Source organism: Erpetoichthys calabaricus, chromosome 13 (assembly GCF_900747795.2).
Source record: "Erpetoichthys calabaricus chromosome 13, fErpCal1.3, whole genome shotgun sequence".
In the NCBI taxonomy this organism is placed as follows: domain Eukaryota; kingdom Metazoa; phylum Chordata; class Cladistia; order Polypteriformes; family Polypteridae; genus Erpetoichthys; species Erpetoichthys calabaricus.
Genome location: NC_041406.2, coordinates 93,692,029 through 93,712,027, shown reverse-complemented (window position 1 = coordinate 93,712,027; position 19,999 = coordinate 93,692,029). Strand labels below are relative to the sequence as shown.

At 42.9% G+C, this 19,999-nt stretch overlaps 1 protein-coding gene and 2 long non-coding RNA genes across 9 annotated transcripts in view; 2 read left to right on the top strand and 1 right to left on the bottom strand.

The window, feature by feature from the left end:
• LOC127530067 (uncharacterized) overlaps positions 1-19,639 on the bottom strand; it is a 45,638-nt gene extending 25,999 nt beyond the window's left edge. Inside the window, exon 1 of the long non-coding RNA XR_007936599.1 lies at positions 19,485-19,639. This is a non-coding gene — a long non-coding RNA (uncharacterized LOC127530067). The remainder of the gene's footprint in view (positions 1-19,484) is intronic.
• The window catches only part of kif13a (kinesin family member 13A), a 305,123-nt gene that overhangs the window by 38,942 nt on the left and 246,182 nt on the right, over positions 1-19,999 (top strand). The window lies entirely within an intron of this gene.
• Positions 1-19,999, top strand: part of LOC127530068 (uncharacterized) — a 91,751-nt gene that overhangs the window by 32,203 nt on the left and 39,549 nt on the right. The gene's annotated exons all lie outside the window — the stretch shown is intronic.

The window sequence follows — 19,999 nt, the reverse complement described above, 5'->3', positions numbered from 1 at the left end:
AAGTTCTGTACAAAGAAACATTAGTGGTGGCTGAATAGGCTCCCCACTCACTAAAGCGCTTTAAGGCAGGTGGTCATATCCGGGGGATAGCACTGGACTGCGTGTCTGCCTGGGGTGTTGCCAACTCGGATCCCAAGCTGTTTTGTCGTGTGGTGGGTGCGGCAACGAGCTGTACCAGTACGTGCTCCCCAACCTCACCTGACTTGACCTGATCTGAATCATGGGTAAATGTTTAAGGATAATAATTATACTTTGCTTTCACTGGATTTTGTGATTAAATTAGGCTAGTCAGTTTACTTCGTTGTTCTAAAGATAATTTAGAATTTATAAGGTATGTGATAAAAATTTTTGCTTTCATGTATTTGACACAAGGTGCTATATAAATAAAATGTATTATTATTATTATTATTATTATTACTAGGGGGCTTTGCCCCCTGCTTGCTTCGCTCGCCAACCCCCAGCCTGCGCTACTCATGAGTCACTTCATGTCTCTGCCGCTCACGTGTGTGGATTTCACTTTCAACAAATAACAAATCTTTTAATTCTCGCGGATACGCCTCTTCATTGGGAAGAAACACTACTTTTCCCTGATGGCAACACGAATTAGACGATCTACAAGTCTCTGACCTAAAGTTTAAATCCGAACAATATATTCGATCCCTTTTCACCGAGTAATAATTTCCATTTGTTTGAGACTTTCGAATTTTAGTACTTTCATAACCTGCTCTGCATGTGTATCGTGCCATTTTTGAATTCTTTATGACAGTCTACTTTGTCATCTACTCTTTGTCTTTTATTTCTGGCCCTGGGCGTGGTTAACTCTCTTGGCACAAAGTCTCCTCTCGTGGGACGTGAAAGTATCTCTCTGAAAAAGTCACGTCTTGTCCCAGGATTTTTTTATTATAATAGATTGATTATTATTATTATTATTATTATTCAATCTTTTTAGGGAAATTGGAAATGCAAACAAAATCATGACAGAAAACCTACCGATACAATTTAATTGCTAGGTATCTCACCTCAAGTGTGCATTTTTCCAAGAGAATATTGCAAAAATATCGCAAAGCACCTTTGAGTACTTGGCCATCGTGAGCTGATGAATTCGCAGACGACCTGCACTGTAAACAGACTACAATCATCATGTAGCAAGGATTCATGGGTATCTATTAGGTCTGTCTCATGAATGAATCATTTTTAATTTTGCAAATTCAGATTCGATTTCGGTATGCACTAATTTCAGATGTGAATCACTTGCCAAATTAATTTGAACAAACGAAAAAATTATGTATGAACTAAAAATTGGAACCGAGTCCCTTTTAATTGCAGTCTGAATGTAGCCTTATTAGCCAGTAGAAACATACAGACTCAAACGCAACCAGTATGGACTTTTCAACTCCATCCATCCATCCATTTTCCAACCCGCTGAATCTGAACACAGGGTCACGGGGGTCTGCTGGAGCCAATCCCAGCCAACACAGGGCACAAGGCAGGGAACCAATCCTGGGCAGGGTGCCAACCCACCGCAGACTTTTCAACTCGGCCTATGCAATGTACGCTAGTACAGATCTCACCTTCCTAATGTGTGAATCAGAATAGACGTGACAGCCTGGTGAAGCGCCCTAATCCTTACAAACTCGCATGTTCAATGTGATAAAAAGTTTCCATACTTCTCTTTCATTCTTAGAAGTTTAGATTTGTTGTTATTTGCTCGGTATTTTTCCTATTGTAGATGTGTGTGTGCATGTTGAAGAAAGTGTGTTTACTGTTAGTGCGAAAGACGCAGGCTTGAATTGTTTCCTTCAAAAATCAATGTGCAGTGGTAGCACAACTGCCTCTTAGTAAGGAGATCATGGGTTTGAGTCCCGGGTCCTCCCTGTGTGGTAGCGCTTTGAGTAGTGAGAAAAGCGCTGTATAAATGTAATGAGTTATTATTGTTATTAATAGTAAAAATTATGATATACTGTAATCACTTCATATTACAACTCACTACACAAATTATATTGTCAACGACCATAAAATAGCTTAACGCAAATAATCGATTTAATGTGACCTGACTTCATTACTTCTCGACATTTTCTTAACTTCCTTCGCAAGCCGGAGGCGTAGGTGCAAGTATGAACGCGCATAATTTGTCTCATAGCTCTCTACTCCATCTTGTGGATGGAAAAGACACTGCAGCACAAGCTAAGAAAAACGGATCTGCTGCCATGGCGTGCTATTTGACTGGGCCTCATGGCGCAAATTCTCGTGTAACCAGCATATGTGGGTCCTGACCCTGACAAACTCTATATTGTCCATACCTCGTTGTCACAGAGATCTAATCGAATATTTAAAAAGTGTCACATCTGAGCCATTTTGTGAGGGCCTATCAAGGTTCACTTCCGTTGATTAAGTGTAAGAAGAATCCTGATGTGGCCTGGGATATTGGAGCTTTCACAATGCACTACTTCATGTTGTTAGGCTAAGCTGCAGTATCAACTCCCTTTTTACTGATTTAGTTGACTGGATGATTGAGTAATCGAGTGTTTTATTGCTTCACTTCTTTTTAATGTAAGTCATATCCCATACCACCATTTTCAGAAACTTGAATTGGTTCAGAAAGAGCAGGTTGGGCTGCGGTGTTGAATCTATCAAGTTCGTTTTACTGTTTGACACTCCCCACACCATTAAATGATTCAATATGAGTGTACAGATCATTCTTGCCCTTACTATATGTATTATTTTTTTTATTATAGTTCATCAGATAACTGCTTATTTCCATCAGTTCAATGTTTCTTGTCATGCACGTTTGGCAGCATGAAGTCTGATTACTGGGCTTCACGCCCTTTTGTTTCTTTTATTTCATGTCATTGCAATATTTCAGTCTCATCTGTCCTGCAGATCTTATTTACTCACCGCTGATGTGCCTCATAGCTGGCGGTGATGGCACCGAAGGAGCAGAGCCTTAAGTCGATCCCTTTGAAGTGTCTGATGGCTTAGAATTGCCACACCTGAATCTTAATCCCCATCCTGCTCGACTTCTTTCTTCTGCCCGCCCCCTGCTGAGGCCCTGAAGTCAGAAGTCGGAGACAAGACAGCTAGTGCTCTCCTCCCCATCGGATTCCATGCCTCATGAAAGTCTTCATGCTTATTTAGCATGGGTTGCCAAAGCGGTATGACTCAAAGCACATTATATTCGCATTCTGTATTTATTTACCTGACCTAAATCATTAGTACAAGGTAAAATTGTTTTTGTATTTCTGCTATTGACACACTACAAGGTCATACAGCCTGCTCTGGCCCACTAAGCCATACTCCTTTGCATTAAAGTAGGAGTTTGTTTCAGTTACGTGTAAACTTGGGAACAAAACGCACTGCAGATTATCTCAAGGAAGAAGAAGAAAACTTAAGAAAAACCCGGAAATCCTGTCAAGCTCTGTAGTTGTCAAAAGACATATAATTGTGGTTATGATGCTATACCAGCTTACAAACTAAAATATTTACTGGTACAATAAAGAGCTGGTTACATCCTAGACGTCATTGATGCAACTTCCCGTAGGACTTATGGAGTTTATTTCATCCATCTCTCCATTCATTTTGAAATCCTCTTTTAAGTTCTTGATAAAACTAATCCTTAAAAGACTTGGCACCTAAGCCTGCTACTTTATTGCCCACCACATAGTGGATGCTAAGCCTCAGCTCCATGGAACAGAGTACGCTCACTCTGCAACCCTTATCCCGATTTGACCCATGGCTGTTCTCGGCCGACTTAGCTCACCTATAGTGTAGCACAGGCATGTGCAACCTACGGCCCGCGGGCCAAATCCGGCCCGCGTACTGATTTTATACGGCCCGCGACGACTTTTCCAAATATCATTGAATCTGGCCCATTAACCCTCTTAGATAGATAGATAGATAGATAGATACTTTATTAATCCCAATGGGAAATTCACATTCTTCAGCAGCAGCATACTGATACAATAAATAATATTAAATTAAAGAATGATAATAATACAGGTGAAAAAAACAGAAAATAAATATTAACGTTTACCCCCCCTGGTGGAATTAAAGAGTCGCATAGTTTGGGGGAGGAACGATCTCCTCAATCTGTCTGTGGAACAGGACAGTGACAGCAGTCTGTCGCTGAAGCTGCTCTTCTGTCTGGAGATGACATTATTTAGTGGATGCAGTGGATTCTCCATAATTGATAGGAGCCTGCTGAGCGCCCTTCGCTCTGCCACAGATGTTAAACTGTCCAGCTCCATGCCAACAATAGAGCCTGCCTTCCTCACCAGTTTGTCCAGGCGTGAGGCGTCTTTCCTCTTAATGCTGCCTCCCCAGCACACCACTGCGTAGAAGAGGGCGCTCGCCACAACTGTTTGATAGAACATCTGCAGCATCTTATTGCAGATGTTGAAGGAAGCCAGCCTTCTAAGGAAGTATAACCGGCTTTGTCCTTTCTTGCACAGCGCATCAGTATTGGCAGTCCAGTCTAATTTATCATCCAGCTGCACTCCCAGATATTTATAGGTCTGCACCATCTGCACACAGTCACCTTTGATGATCACTGGGTCTATGAGGGGGCTGGGCCTCCTAAAATCCACCACCAGCTCCTTGGTTTTGCTGGTGTTCAGGTGTAGGTGGTTTGAGTCGGACCATTTAACAAAGTCATTGATTAGGTCCCTATACTCCTCCTCCAGCCCATTCCTGATACAGCCCACGATAGCAGTGTCATCAGCGAACTTTTGCACATGGCAGGACTCCGAGTTGTATTGGAAGTCCGATGTATATAGGCTGAATAGGACTGGAGAAAGTACAGTCCCTTGTGGCGCTCCTGTGTTGCTGACCACAATGTCAGACGTGCAGTTCCCAAGACGCACATACTGAGGTCTGTCTTTAAGATAGTGCACGATCCATGCCACTAGGTATGAATCTAATCCCATCTCTGTCAGCTTGTCCCTAAGGAGCAGAGGTTGGATTGTGTTGAAGGCGCTAGAGAAGTCTAGAAACATAATTCTTACAGCACCACTGCCTCTGTCCAAGTGAGAGAGGGATCGGTGTAGCATATAGATGATGGCATCTTCCGCTCCCACCTTCTCCTGATATGCAAACTGCAGAGGGTCAAGGGCGTGTTGAACCTGTGGCCTAAGGTGGTGAAGCAGCAGCCTCTCCATGGTCTTCATCACATGTGATGTCAGAGCAACAGGCCGAAAGTCATTCAGCTCACTAGGACGTGATACCTTTGGGACTGGGGTGATGCAAGATGTTTTCCAAAGCCTCGGGACTCTCCCCTGTTCCAGGCTCAGGTTGAAGATGCGCTGTAGAGGACCCCCCAGCTCCGATGCACAGACCTTCAGCAGTCGTGGCGATACTCCATCTGGACCCGCTGCTTTGCTGGCACGAAGTCTTCTCTGCTCACTTGCGCTGTTGTTATTATGGGTGGGGATGTTTTTCCTATGCTGGTATCAGCAGAAGGATGTGTGGAGGGTGCAGTACTCCGAGGTGAGAGTGAGAGTGGGTTAGGGTGGTCAAACCTGTTAAAAAAGTTGTTCATTTGGTTTGCTCTCTTCACGTCTCTCTCAATGGTGGCACCCCGCTTCGAGCTGCAGCCAGTGATGATCTTCATCCCATCCCACACTTCCTTCATGCTGTTATTCTGCAACTTCTGCTCCAGCTTTCTCCTGTACTGCTCCTTCGCCGCCCTGAGTTGGACTCGGAGTTCCTTCTGCACGCGCTTGAGCTCATGCTGATCACCGTCTTTAAAAGCCCTTTTCTTCTGGTTCAAAAGGCCCTTGATGTCACTTGTAATCCATGGCTTGTTGTTAGCATAGCAGCGTACTGTTCTTACTGGAACTACAATGTCCATACAGAAGTTGATGTAGTCAGTAGTGCAGTCAACAACTTCCTCAATGTTCTCATTATGAGATCCCTGCAGGATATCCCAGTCTGTAGTTCCAAAAAGTTCTCTCAGAGTATTCTCAGCCTCCGGGGTCCACTTCCTGAATGATCGTGTGGTTACAGGTAGGACTCTAACTTTTGGTTTATAGTGAGGCTGAAGCTGAACCAGGTTATGATCTCCTTTCCCAAGCGCAGGCAGCGGGGGTGGCGCTGTATGCGTCTTTAACGTTTGCATACAGTAAATCAATAGTTTTATTTCCCCGGGTGTTACAGTCCACATACTGGGAGAATGCAGGCAATGTTTTGTCCAGCGTCACATGGTTAAAGTCTCCAGCGATTAGCTCAAGCGCCTCAGGGTGCTGCGTTTGTAACTTAGCAACAGTGGAATGGATGATGTCACTCGCTGACTCCACGTCTGCCCGAGGAGGAATGTATACAATAACAACAATGACATGTCCAAACTCTCTGGGCAAATAGTAGGGACGTAAACTTACGGCCAACAGTTCGATATCCCTGCAGCAAGTGGAGATTTTGACGTTAACATGTCCAGAGTGACACCACCGTGTATTAACATAGAGAGCGAGTCCTCCTCCTTTGTGCTTACCACAGGTACTTGCATCTCTGTCCGCTCTAACTGTGCTAAACCCGGGTAGCTCCACGTTGGCATCTGGGATGGTGTTATTTAGCCACGTTTCGCAGAAACACAACAAACTGCATTCTCTGTAGGTCCTTACATTTTTCACCAGCGCAGCCAGTTCGTCGATCTTATTTGAGATTGAGTTTACATTCCCCAGAATCACAGAAGGCACCGAAGGCTTGAAACGCCACTTTCTCTTGGTGATGCCTGTTTGTTCTTGTGGTATTGTTGGATTATTTTTGATAGTATGATGCGGCCAGTGCTTTCTGAAGTACAGTCGACCCTTGATATACGACCGGCTTGACATGCGAACAACTTGATTTACGACCAAAATTTTTATTTTGATTTACGACCAACATCTTGCGTTACGACCTGAATGCGGTCACGTGTATCCGCTTGCGCGATTGTAAACAAACAGAAACATTCCTATTAATGCGGCACTCATTCAATAAAATGTCAGGTTTGTAAACTCTCTTGGGACCTCCCCCAACTAGAAGACATGCCAAAGTCCAAACTCCGTATGGAAGACTGTTTATCTGTTGCTGGGGCAACAGCCGGCTTAAAGCTGTGCTGAGTCTCTCAGCCAAAGCAAACAGAAAAGATATCGATGGGTGATATGCATGTGATATCCCTGCCCGCCAATGGACAAGCAAGCTTCCACAGTCACGGCAATCGCGCTTCAGGACGCACTTCAGCATGTCGTTCCCATTAAGTGGAGAGTTGGGGGGGGGGGGGTCTCAGAAGAGTTCAGAAACAGTTCCTTGTATCATCGCAAGGAAATGCTGAGAAAAATTCTCGTCAGAATAACTTGTAGGCAGGAGGAGATTAAAATTAATGCAAAAGAAGCTATTGAAATGATTGCAAATGCCTGAGCGCAAGTTAAAGAAAGCCTTTAAAAAGCCTTCAGTTTCATTATCATCCTCCTCCCTTCCTGCAGCCCAAAGATGTCAAATTAAATGGTGAGTACAGTATGAAATTGTTGTTTCTGGTAGGCTAGGCACTTTTTATTACTTTTTGGTTAGTACATTAGAAAAATTATTGGTGTTTTGGTAAATTATGCACATTATACAACCCTTTTTTATTATGAAAAGGTTAAGTAAGTGTTGCAGTGGGAGGTTCGGACCGCATTATGGGTATTTCCATTATTTCTTATGGGAAAAATAGTCTTGACTTACAACCAACTGGAGTTACAACCAGCCCTCGCGAACGAATTGAGTTCGTAAGTCAAGGGTCCACTGTACTTTATATTGTGCTTCCCCCTCTTTTACGGCACGTCCGGAACTGTCGCACGTTTAAAGTGTGCAAGAGCTCGTAGTCACGTAGTCTTTGACTCTGCTGCATCTCTCTGCTCTGCTGTCGTGTGTAGCATAGCGCAGTCTTTTCATGGTTTTTGCTAGTGCTGTACCTATCTGCATGTTGTTTCGAGTTTCACGCTATATCGGCCTACATTTCAATACTTACAAATACTTGTGAATTTTTGATCAAACCCTAATTAAGATGGCTTCAACAAAGAAGAGAAAAGTGGACGCTGAGAGTCGTACATTTCAAGAGAAATGGACTGACGATTATTTTTTTATAATGCAGAAAGAAAAAACCTCTTTGTTTGATATGCTTGGAAAGTATTTCAGTTTTAAAGGAATACAATTTAAAAAGACACTACAATACAAAACACGCTAATTACAACAGTTACAAAGGAACTGATAAGATACAAAATTTGAAAAAATGTGTATCGACACAACAGATGTTATTCCGCAAACATACTGATGTAGCTGACAATATTGTTCGTGCAAGTTTTATTGTTAGCGAAAAAATTGCGAAGCACTCAAAACCATATTCTGAAGGCGAGTTTGTCAAGGAATGCCTTACTGCAGTCACGAATGTTCTGTGTCCAGAGAAAAGCCATGAAATGGAAAAGATAAGTCTTTCTCGTTGGACAATAACCCGACGAATCGACGAAATGACCAGTGACATAAAATTAAGCATTAAAAATATTGCATCAAAATTTGAAGCATTTTCCATTGCTCTTGATGAGAGTACAGACTCCAACGATACCGCTCAATTGGCTATATTTATTCGCGGAGTTGACGCTAGCTTCAATTGTACGGAAGAATTGCTTGCTCTCCAACCAATGAAGAATACAACAAGGGGTGAAGACATTTTCCAGGAAGTAAAAACTGTTTTTACTGTATTTGATTTAAAGTGGGAAGAGTTATGCGGAATATCCACCGATGGAGCTCCATCGATGATTGGACCAAACATCGGAGTTGTTGCCCAAATAAAAACCGAATTATCAAGTAACAAAATCAGTACCGAAGATTTGTCGGTATTGCATTGCATTATACACCAGCAAAACTTATGTGCAAAATCAGTTAAATTTGCACATGTGATGGGCACAATAACTGCATGTATAAACTTCATTAAATCCAGGGCGCTAAATCACTGCCAATTTCAAGAATTTCTGGCTGATGTTCTTTCTGATCATGAAGATCTTACATTTTATTGTGAAGTGCGTTGGCTTAGCAAGGGAAAAATGTTGAAACGTTTTTATGATTTGAGAAATGAGGTATCTCTTTTCATGGACATGAAAGGAAAACCTATTCCTGAGCTAGAAAACAAACCCTGGCTGTGTGATCTTGCATTTCTTGTCGACCTAACAACACATCTAAATGAACTTAATGCTAAATTACAAACTCAGGGACAAATGATTCATGAGCTTTATGGACACATAAAATCATTTCAAAATAAGCTTCGACTCTGGGAAAGCCAATTAAAGGAAGGCAATACTTATCATTTTCCCACACTTGCGAACCACGAAGATTTTGATTGTGAATCGTTTGCGAATGAATTAAATTCATTGAGTGGAGAATTCAACACTAGGTTCCGTGATTTTAAAAATCAAGAAGCAAACTTGCAAATTTTCTCTTGTCCATTTGATGTTGATGTCGAACTAGCTCCACTTTCATTGCAAATGGAATTAATTGAACTACAAGAGAACCTTGTCCTGAAATCAAAATTCAATGATATTGAATTACTTGACTTTTATAAAAACTATTTCCCACGTGACAAGTTTCCAAAGCTCACAGCTTTTGCTCAGAAAAGAATGACTCTATTTGGCAGCACCTATAAATGCGAGCAACTTTTTTCAAGGATGAACTTCGTAAAATCCAAAACCAGGATGCGAATTACTGATGAGCACCTAGAAAACACGTTGCGAGTTTCCACGTCCACAATATCTCCTAATATTGATAAGCTTGTGACCACCATGCAATCTCAATCGTCGCATTAATAAAGAGTTTTTATTAAATAATATATTAATAAATATTTGTTGTTTTTTTTTTGGCCTTCTTGCATTTTCGATTTTCAGAAATACATATATATCCTGAAGTACTCCGGCCCGCGTAATCTTTCTACTTTCTAATCCGGCCCATAGTCCTGTCAAGGTTGCACATGCCTGGTGTAGCACTTCACCTTCACAGTTAACAGTTTGCCACCATTGCGTATTCACCTGCTGTCACTCACTCTTCTTTACCCAGAGGGCTCCACACAGCAGAGCTCACTCATCCCTCCTGATCCACCCAATTTATGAGTCAGTGCCCCTCCTGATCTGACCGTAATGAACAGCGCCAGCATAAATTCACACCCGGTCTGACGGTGTAAATGTAAATATACGAGGCAGTCCGGTTCGAACCGGGGGACTCTTGATTATAAGTCAGCAATTCTTACCGCTGCACCACGGAAACTGTTGAACCTTTTGTGAAAGTGTTTATTTGATCTTTGCACTTCAGGCTTTACACATTATATAGTTTATGTCTACATTTTGTCATTTATTACTAAAACATGAAAAACGTTTCTGTTTTAACGATGTGTTTACACAGATTATTGTAGAAATGGAACACACATGAAATGTAGGTGTTCCAAATAATGATCTATTATCCATATTACTAACCGAGAATGGTAAACTGGATGGCATGGACGCAGGTTTATTAACTAAACCGGATGGCATGGACGCAGGTACACGGCGATGGGACCATGAGACATACTGCGCAGGCGCGTACAGCGCACGTCTCATAAACCGCAATCGAAGTCGTATCCACCGCGAACGAAGGACTCACTGCCCAAAAACGAAACAGCTCAACTGACGTGAATGAGAAATGAAGCAACAAGCTGCCCATAGCTAACGACTACCGACACAGCCACGCCAAAAAGAGAATTCTGCGCTGCAGCCCGGATTCAAACTGAAGAGGCTACGGTGGCCCCACAGGTCCACAAAGATAGTACGAAGGGCGCAGGCATCACCGCCATATTGTGAGTGGCACTACTGCGGGGCGAAGTTAGGAGTAATGTGCTGCTTGGGATTGTACAAACCGCTGAACGCTTTACACCGAATTCAAACACAATACAGCTCAACGATACAAACACGAGCCCACCTAGATAAGATCAATGAACGCAGGCACCTACAATGCGCGTCTGAAACTGCGGAAGCAAAGCAGGCACGGGTTCAAAACGAACGAGCTCGACTGACGGATATACAAACACGAGCCCGGCTGGATAAAATCAATGAACGCAGGCGCCTACAACGCGCGTCTGAAATGCCGCAAACAGAGCGGGCACGGCTCCAAGACGAACGAGCTCGACTAATGTATTTCAGGATACCCAACGCCGGGGGTAGGCGAGCGAAGCGAGCAGGGGGCAGAGCCCCCCTTGTTTCCATTCTAAAACTCCAGCACTTCACTCCCAGATAATGAAGGCTGGAACTGAGAGAACTTTGTGCACGTTCTCAGGCGGTGGGGGGGTGGAATAGTAGGCTGCTTGTTGCCTTGTCTTGATAGGCACATTTACAAGACAAAAGACGCTGGCGGAGAGGTGCAAAGGGATTTAAGGTGGGCCGGATTTATGAGTTTTTTCGTAGGCTTTGGTAATTCTAATGTTAAAAGTGGCTGGGAACAGCTATGTGATTCACTCAATTTGAAATTTCTAAACCAACTCAATGCCTTGTGAAGGCGGGACTTCGAGTAGGGGCGGGGTTTAAAACCATAAAGTGCAATGGTGTTCTTGTTAGCCGGGTCTGACAGACAGCAAGCCTGTAGTCATGATGGGTAAACCATCCATGGCTGAAAAGTCTCCTAAAAAGTGTGCTGTGTGTGTGTGTGGAGATCACCTGACGTGTTAAAAATAAGCAAGACCTGTTGCAAAGGAAAAAAATTTTGGTAAAATCAAATTATATTTTGGCATTCAGAAGACATCACTGGGCTAGTGCTGAAAGTGAACGTTGCACTGCTGCTGGCTGTATGTGGTGTCTGTCGCTCTCAGTTATGATGATGCCACCATTGTCAACGTCAAGTTGAAAGGAATGACAGCTATGTCTGCAATATGAATTCAAACTAAATGGTGAGACTGGTGCCCTGTCCAGATTTTGTTCCTGCTTTGTGCCCAGTGATTGCTGGGACAGGTAATAACAGCCCCACAACCCTGCCCTGGATAAGCAGGTTAAGGTAATGTCCTTTGCCATTCTTCCCATATATGACCTTCTGCCCGTGTGTTTAACTTTTCTTATGTTTTATGGGCACTAAAGCAATAATTGATTTTACTTGCTTGCAGTGCTTCTTTTTTATTTTCTCCTGTTCCAGTCTTTCATAAAGGTGCCGCCAGAGTGCCACCTCGCTCGCCACCCTCACACCTGAGAGTGACAGTCCCCAAAGGTGTGCCAGGCAACACAGTGCCAACAATTCTGTACCCACAAGGAAGAGGAGGAGGTTGGGCACATGCACTGATACAGCGCATTGCTGCACCCACCGCATTGACAGACCACCTTGGGATCCCGAATTAGGACCCATCCCCCCCGAGCACAGGCTTGCAGTGGGTGACACCTTGGCACCACACTAGTTCAAATGGAATGGAACAGTGTGAGGTTTTTTTTTTTTTTGTTTTTTTTTATAACCGTGGCTGGAGTGCCAATCCTGCCGCCAACCCCAAGTTTTCCCTTCAGGTTGGAGGACCTGTACCCATTCAAAATGAACAGAATACAAGTGTACAAAAATGGAAAAACAGGTGCAAACACAGGGTGGCCGTAATGGGTAATTAGACCGTACCATTTTAAGAGAAGGCACAGCCGGCCTGTCATTATCACTACAGGGAGTTGGCATTTAAGTTACCTAGACAAAAAAACAAAGAGGTCTGTTCAGTCAATAAAGCACAAAAAAATGTCAGGATAGAAATACCATTAAAGGAAAAAGACATTCATAATCCATCTTACTTAAAAAAAATAAAATAATAATAATAATGGCAGCCAAGCCGATTAAAAAAGAAAAGTGCCATTCAGTTCGACGGGGTGCAAAAGTACTCACTGATTACATGTTACTACTTAACAACCAAACCTGCAGGAGCTCTACGCTGTGCGCCCCCTCGACTTAAGGATAAGGTGAAGCCGCCTTTCATTTTCTGTCCATTGCCTGCCAACGTGTATCGTGACAAGCTGGCACACTCCTGTCACCATTTTTGAAAACCTTATATACACACACACACATATATTTTTTTGAAATAAAAAATTGGAACCCCTCTCCCCCTTATGTCTGCACTCCATTGTTTTCTAGTTTATATCTAATAGGATTTTGACCTGCCTTTGCTAGGGTTGCCAGACGTCCCTTATATACGGGACATGTCCCATATTTGATCATTTTGTCCCCTGTCCTGTACTGACCTTCCGGGGACACCCACATGTCTCGTATTTAGTTCATTTTCAAATTTCGTAATAAAAATATATTTTTGCTACCTTCTTATGGTACTTAGTTGTAACTTTGTAAGTACAGTGGAACCTCGGTTTGCGAGTAACTTGGTTTACGAGTGTTTTGCAAGACAAGCAAAAATTTTTAATAAATTCTGACTTGATAAACGAGCGAGGTCTTGCAGTACGAGTAGTATGTATACTCTTTGTCTGCTGAGCGTCATGTGATCACAACTGAGCTGATGGTTCTTCTCTCTCTCGCTGCGGGATTGTGGGCAATCGTCTCCTATTCTCCGTCTGAGTCGGCTTGCCTCACTCATAGTAAACATCCGTACGAGTGTATACTGTTTACTACAGCATTAGCATTGTGACTGTGTGTGTGCGCGCTTGTCTGTGTGCTTGCTTGCTTGCGCGTGCGTGTGCGTGCGTGCTCACTCACTGGCGCGCGTGTATGTGTGCGTGCTCACTCACTCGCACTCGTGTGTGTATGTGTGTGTGTGTGTGTGTGTGGGCGCTCGCGTGCGCGTGTGTGCTGTGACGTGCGAGTCCCCGTCTTGCACACTAAAACACAAAGCTGAGTCTCAGTACTTTAGCAACACCAGCTTTATTCAGCTTGAAAAAGACACAGCAGTCAAGCAGGGCCCTGAGCATTTATTATGTTCCTTGTATCACCCATCGACGGCAGGCGCTTATAGCATGTCCGCGATCTTTTTGGATTCGCTTTTACAGCGAACTGCTACAGCGCTGGGAGACTGCGATTGCTTTGGGATGCTCTTGTCGTCCCGTTGGGTGGAATCCCTCAAGAGTTTAGAAACTCACTCACACCAGCCATGATTCTTTTCAAAGGTAACGTGCAGGTTAATTTGTTTTATGTATTTTTACTTAATATTTTGTATTAATCATTTTTATATGAATAGTTTTGGGTTGTGGAACAAATCATCTGAGTTTCCATTATTTCTTATGGGGAAATTCACTTTGATATACGAGTGCTTTGGACTACGAGCACGTTTCCGGAACGAATTATGCTCGCAAACCGAGGTTCCACTGTAATTATACTTTCATTCTCAAATTCTCTTGATGAAAATAACCCAAATGTAACGAGGAAACTCGTGTTTGCTGCTGATTGGCTGAGGACAGCGACACTCTTACCGTGTTCCTCTCCAGCCGCGCTGCTGTGCAGTTCTGGATCAGCATTGACACTTACAGTGACTGTCAACAAAGTGTGCTGTTACTACTCGCCACGGTCCACTTTTTTTCTAACTTAAAAACTAATCCATCCACCCATCCCAAGATGTAAGTGTAAATTTTGTGATCAATATTCCAGCGAATGGACATTTGTCAAACAAGGCAGAAGCTGTTTTGAAGCAAACTGTGGCGTATGTAATTGCACTTTCAGTACATAATTTTCAAATGATTTTACATTTATTTTCCTCATAACCCATTAAAATCCTTGCTTTATGTTTTTAACTCATGTCTCTACTTTTATATAATATGTTGGTCTGGGTGTGTAGGAGGCATGTATACATTTATATATATATAGTAATACAGAGAGAGATTTTAAGAGTCTGCAGTGGGTTGGCACCCTGCCCGGGATTGGTTCCTGCCTTGTGCCCTGTGTTGGCTGGGATTGGCTCCAGCAACAACAACAACATTTATTTATATAGCACATTTTCATACAAAAAAGTAGCTCAAAGTGTTTTACGTAATGAAGAAAAGAAAATAAAAATAAAAGACAAAATAAGAAATTAACTAATGTTGTCTTATTTTAACATAGAAAAAGAGTAAGGTCCGATGGCCAGGGGGGACAGAAAAAAAAAAACTCCAGACAGCTGGAGAAAAAAATAAAATCTGCAGGGGTCCCAGGCCAAACCACCAGTGACCCTGTGTTCGGATTCAGTGGGTTGGATAATGGATGGATGGATTTTAAGAGTGTCCCGTATTACTTATTTTCTAATCTGGCAACCCTAGCCTTTGCATAAATTACAACGTACAGAATTAATTTTCTGAGCAGCCTGGTGCATCCCAGGACTTAAGGACATGTCGTACTCTGACACACACGGAGAGTTTAATCGGTTTAGTCTTGAGCAGAAGAGGCTTTGTGAGGACCTGATCCAGGTCTTCATAACTCCCAAAGGCATTGATAAAGTAGATCCAGCAGAATTCTGTCAACTTCATGGTGAATATCACGTACTCTGAGACACCAGTGGAAATTTAGAGGAAGTGTATTTAGGACTGATGCCAGGAAGCACTTCTTTATGCAAAGAATTGGTGGAATCTGGAACAAACTACCGTAAATACTCACGGATAAGTTCTCCCACGGAAAAGTCGGGACTTGATTTTACAGTATCCATCCATCCATCCATTTTCCAACCCGGGGAATCCGAACACAGGGTCACGGGGGTCTGCTGGAGCCAATCCCAGCCAACACAGGGCACAAGGCAGGAATCAATCCTGGGCAGGGTGCCAACCCACCGCAGATTTTACAGTATCATTTCTAGTATTTTATAATTTCAGTCGTATAAGTCGATTGCGGAAGACTCACGCTATTGGTCCAAGAGATGATGATATGCTAACGCCCACCTGAGAGAGTAACCACGGAGCACACGGTCTTTATTTTCTGTGTGGGTGCGGCAGTGCGCTGTATCAGCGTTTGCTCCTAACCTCTCTCTCTGTCTCTCTATTGTGCCTACATGACCACAGGGTAATACCCCAACTATTCCAAAGCAACGTTTGCACTGATTTGTGTATTTTGCATCTCACACCCTCATACACCTTTATCGAAAGAGCATCCCTTATCTACGATGGAGCACTCGATCAGAAGAAAATATGAAGCTGTTTTTAAAATAAACGTCACTGAAGTAGCAAAAGAAATTGGTATCTGCGCTGCTGCAACAAAATTCGATGCGTCTGAGAAACTGATGAGAGATCAGAGGAGGCAAGAAGATGTTAAAAAAAAATAAATAAAAATTAAGAGTTGCATTTTTGAACGGGCGTATAAGTTGGGGTCTGATTTTATGATTGATTTTTTGGGTTTCAAGACCTGACTTATACGTGAGTATCTACAGTACCTAGACATGGAGCTGAAGCAGAAAGCTTTAAGAAGAATCTGGAGGAGATATTGGGACAGCTTAGCGATTAGATCAGGGGTCTCCAATTCCAGTCCCGGAGAGCTACTGTGGCTGCAGGTTTTCATTCTAACCCTTTTCTTAATTAGTCACCAGATTTTGCTGCTAATTTAACTCTTTGCCTTAATTTTAATTGATGCACAACTTAAAACTCAGGCCCCTTAATTATTTTTTATTTCCTTAATTAGCAACCAAACAATATTAAGACACAAAATGAACCAACACGTAAACAACAACCTGCGTCCATCACATGCTAACTGAAAATAAAGAAAGGTGAAGGCCTCAGTAATGTTGATCTGCTCAGGTCCACAAAACATTTTGACAGCGCTCTTAAAAAAGAAAATCAACAGTTTTGAAAATGTCTGCCATGGCAGAATGAACGCCATGGAATTTAATAACGAATTTAATTAGCGATGAGAATTGGCTTCAAATTAAGAAACTGAATGAAGTGAAGTTGGTTGGAGTTTGAGGCCTCAGTTTAGTGGGTCATCTGTTGGCTCTCTTCACATCAAATTTATGTTTAGGTGCCGTTTAAGGAAAAAAAAATCAATTCAGCGGTCGGAGTCTCGAGAAAGTGAATTAGTTAATTAGCAGCAAAAACTGGCCACTAATTAAGAAAAGAATTAGAATGAAAACTTGCAGCTCTCCAGGACTGGAGTTGGAGACCCCCGTATTAGATAAACAAACAAGCTTCATGGACACAGTGGTCTCCTTTCAGTTTGTCAGATATTTTGATTTTATGTTTAAAAAGCATTGCGTCAATGACATTATGTGAGGGGACTTCTGGGGGGACCTGTGGCATAGCACGGGGTTTACAAAGTGACATTGCGAAATGACGATAAAATAAAACAACTCTTTAAACTTAACAGGTATAACCATAAAGAGCGACGTTCAAAACCCTAAGAAAAAAAAAAAATCAAGAAATCCAAAAGAAGTACAGAATCCTAATCAACATCCACCAGGAAGCACCCATGACTGTATTATAGTACCCTATGACCGTGTGGCACTGTGGGGGTCTGTCAGTTCTGATGCCACTTTCTCCTGCCCACCGAGAGTTAAACGGGACAGAATGTGTCCTCCACTGGCCCATATGTTGGCAGAGTCACAGTAGATTTAAGGGGAGCTGGCCATTCCTCTCCTCCGTATTTGAATGGACTTTGATCTGTGGTCGGACTTTAAGCAGATCACGCACAGGTTCACAGCAGGTCACCCATTTGCAGGCTAATTGTGTGTGGATGCTGGACAGGTTGCTATGGTAACAGACCCAGTCTAGTGTATAGGGATCAGGCAAAAGTAATGCAACCGGACAAACTTGGCACTGGCGGGGTCCGTCAGTTCTGATGCCACTTCTCCTGTCCACCGAGAGTTAAACGGGACAGTGTGCGTCCTCCAGCAGCACATATGATGGCAGAGTCACAGTAGATTTAAGGGGAGCTGGCCATTCCTCGCCTCCTTATTTTAATGGGTTTTGCCTCGCCACGTGGATTTCTTCAGGTTTTGAGTGCTGATTTCCTTTGACGTAAATGTCCAGTTCAGCAGGTGTGATTGAGCAGCCCGAGACTTTGATCTGCGATCAGAGTTTAAGCAGACCAGCACAGGTTCACAGCAGGTCACCCCTTTGCAGGCCAATTGTGTGTGGATGCTGGACAGGTTGCTGTGGTAACAGACCCAGTCTAGTCCCGTCCTGTTTGGGTGATTGACAGTCGCCATGGCAGCAGTGGTGGGGGGAGTTGGGGGTTGCAGCAGCTCAGTTCAGCAGTTTAACTGACATTCCCAAAGACGAGTTAAAGATTGATCAGCAGTTAGCCATTAAGAAGTTAATTATTAAAATATGTCCCTGCAACTGGAAATTTTGCATCATTTGTATTTCCTGGATTTTTGGTAATTTGGTAATTTGTATGCTGATAGTCATTGCTGCAGCTTTATAAATAAACAAAAACTGATTTCAACAAATGAAATGGCTTCAAAATGGATATAATCATGTTGGAGTTTAACATTTTGTTAAAATACTCTACCCTCCATAATGTTTGGGACAAAGAGACATTTCTCCTGGATTTACTCCTCTGCTCTACAATTTAAATTTACAAATCAAACAATTCACACATCGTGATTAAAGTGCACATTGTAGACTTACAATTCAGGGGATTTACACATATTTCGGTCTCACCATGTAGAAATGACAACACTTTTTCTACCTGGTCCCCCATTTCAGGACACCATAATGTTTGGGAGGACATTTGGTGTCCCAAGTGTTTGTGATTCCTCAGGTGGGTTTCATGGCTTCATAAGACACCTCGGCTTGCTTCTACCCTTTGGAGTCTGTAGCTGCCATTGTTCAATATGATGACGAGAGCTGTGCCGGTGAAAGTCAAAGAAGCCATTATGAGGCAAAAAAACACGAATAAGACATTGGTAAAGTCTTCAGATGACCTAAATCAACTGTCTGGAATATCGTGAAGAAGAAGAAGAAAGAACACACTGGTGAACTCAGTAATCACAAAGGGACTGGTAGGCCAAGGAAGACCTCACAGCTGTTGACAGAAGAATCCTCACTATACTAAAATAAAAGCCCCAGACACCTGTCTGACAGATCAGACACAGTCTTCAGGGGGCTGATGTGGACGTGACTTCATGAGACTTCACAAACAGAAACAAAGAGGCCACACTGCAAGATGCAAAGCACCAGTTAGCCACAAAAACAGGATGGCCAGATTATAATTTGTGAAGAAGGGCTTAAAGGAGCCTGCAGAATTCTGGGTAAAGGTCTTGTGGACAAACGAGACAAAGATGAACCTCATCAGAGTGACGGCAAGAGCAAAGTGTGGAGACCTAGAGGAACTTTCCTAGATCCAAAGCAGACCACCTTATTTGGTAAACATGGAGCTGGGGGGTGTTATGGCTTGGGCATGTATGGCTGCCACAGGTCCTGGCACACTTCTCTTCACTGGTGATGGAGCTGCTGACAGCACAATGAATTCTGAGGTGTAGAGAAACATCTGATCTGCCCAAGTTCCTGTAGATGCCTCCAAACTCACTGGATGGCGCTTCATCCTCCAACAAGATAATAAGCCAAACAGACTGCTGAGGAAACACGGGAGTTTATCAAAGCTAAAGAATGGAAAACTCTTGAATGCCAAGCCAGTCACCTGACTTAAATCCAATTGAGAAGGCCTTCCATATGCTGAAGAGAAAACTGCAGGGGAGAAGCCCCAGAAACAAGCAGGAGCTGAAGTTGGCTGCATTAGAAACTCAGCAGAGCATCACCAGAGAAGACCCTCAGCACCTGCTGATGTTTATGAACTGCAGATTTCAAGCAGCTATTACATGCCAGGGATATGCGACAAAGGACTAAATATGACGACTTTAATAGACCTGCCATTGCTGTGTCCCAAACATTATGGTGCACTGAAATGGGGGCGGGGGGACCATGTAGACAAAGTGTTTTTGTATCTACATGGTTTTACTGAAATGTGTTATTATAGGGAGTGAATGCTAATATGATCAATTATTATGTGTTTTATATTTGTAATTAGTTCAGACCACTTAGCAGATATCTGCGTAAGTTTTGACATTAGAGTCGTCTTCTCTAATTACACAAAATCCAAATTAAGCAGGAGTGATGGGCAAAGTCACATGAGG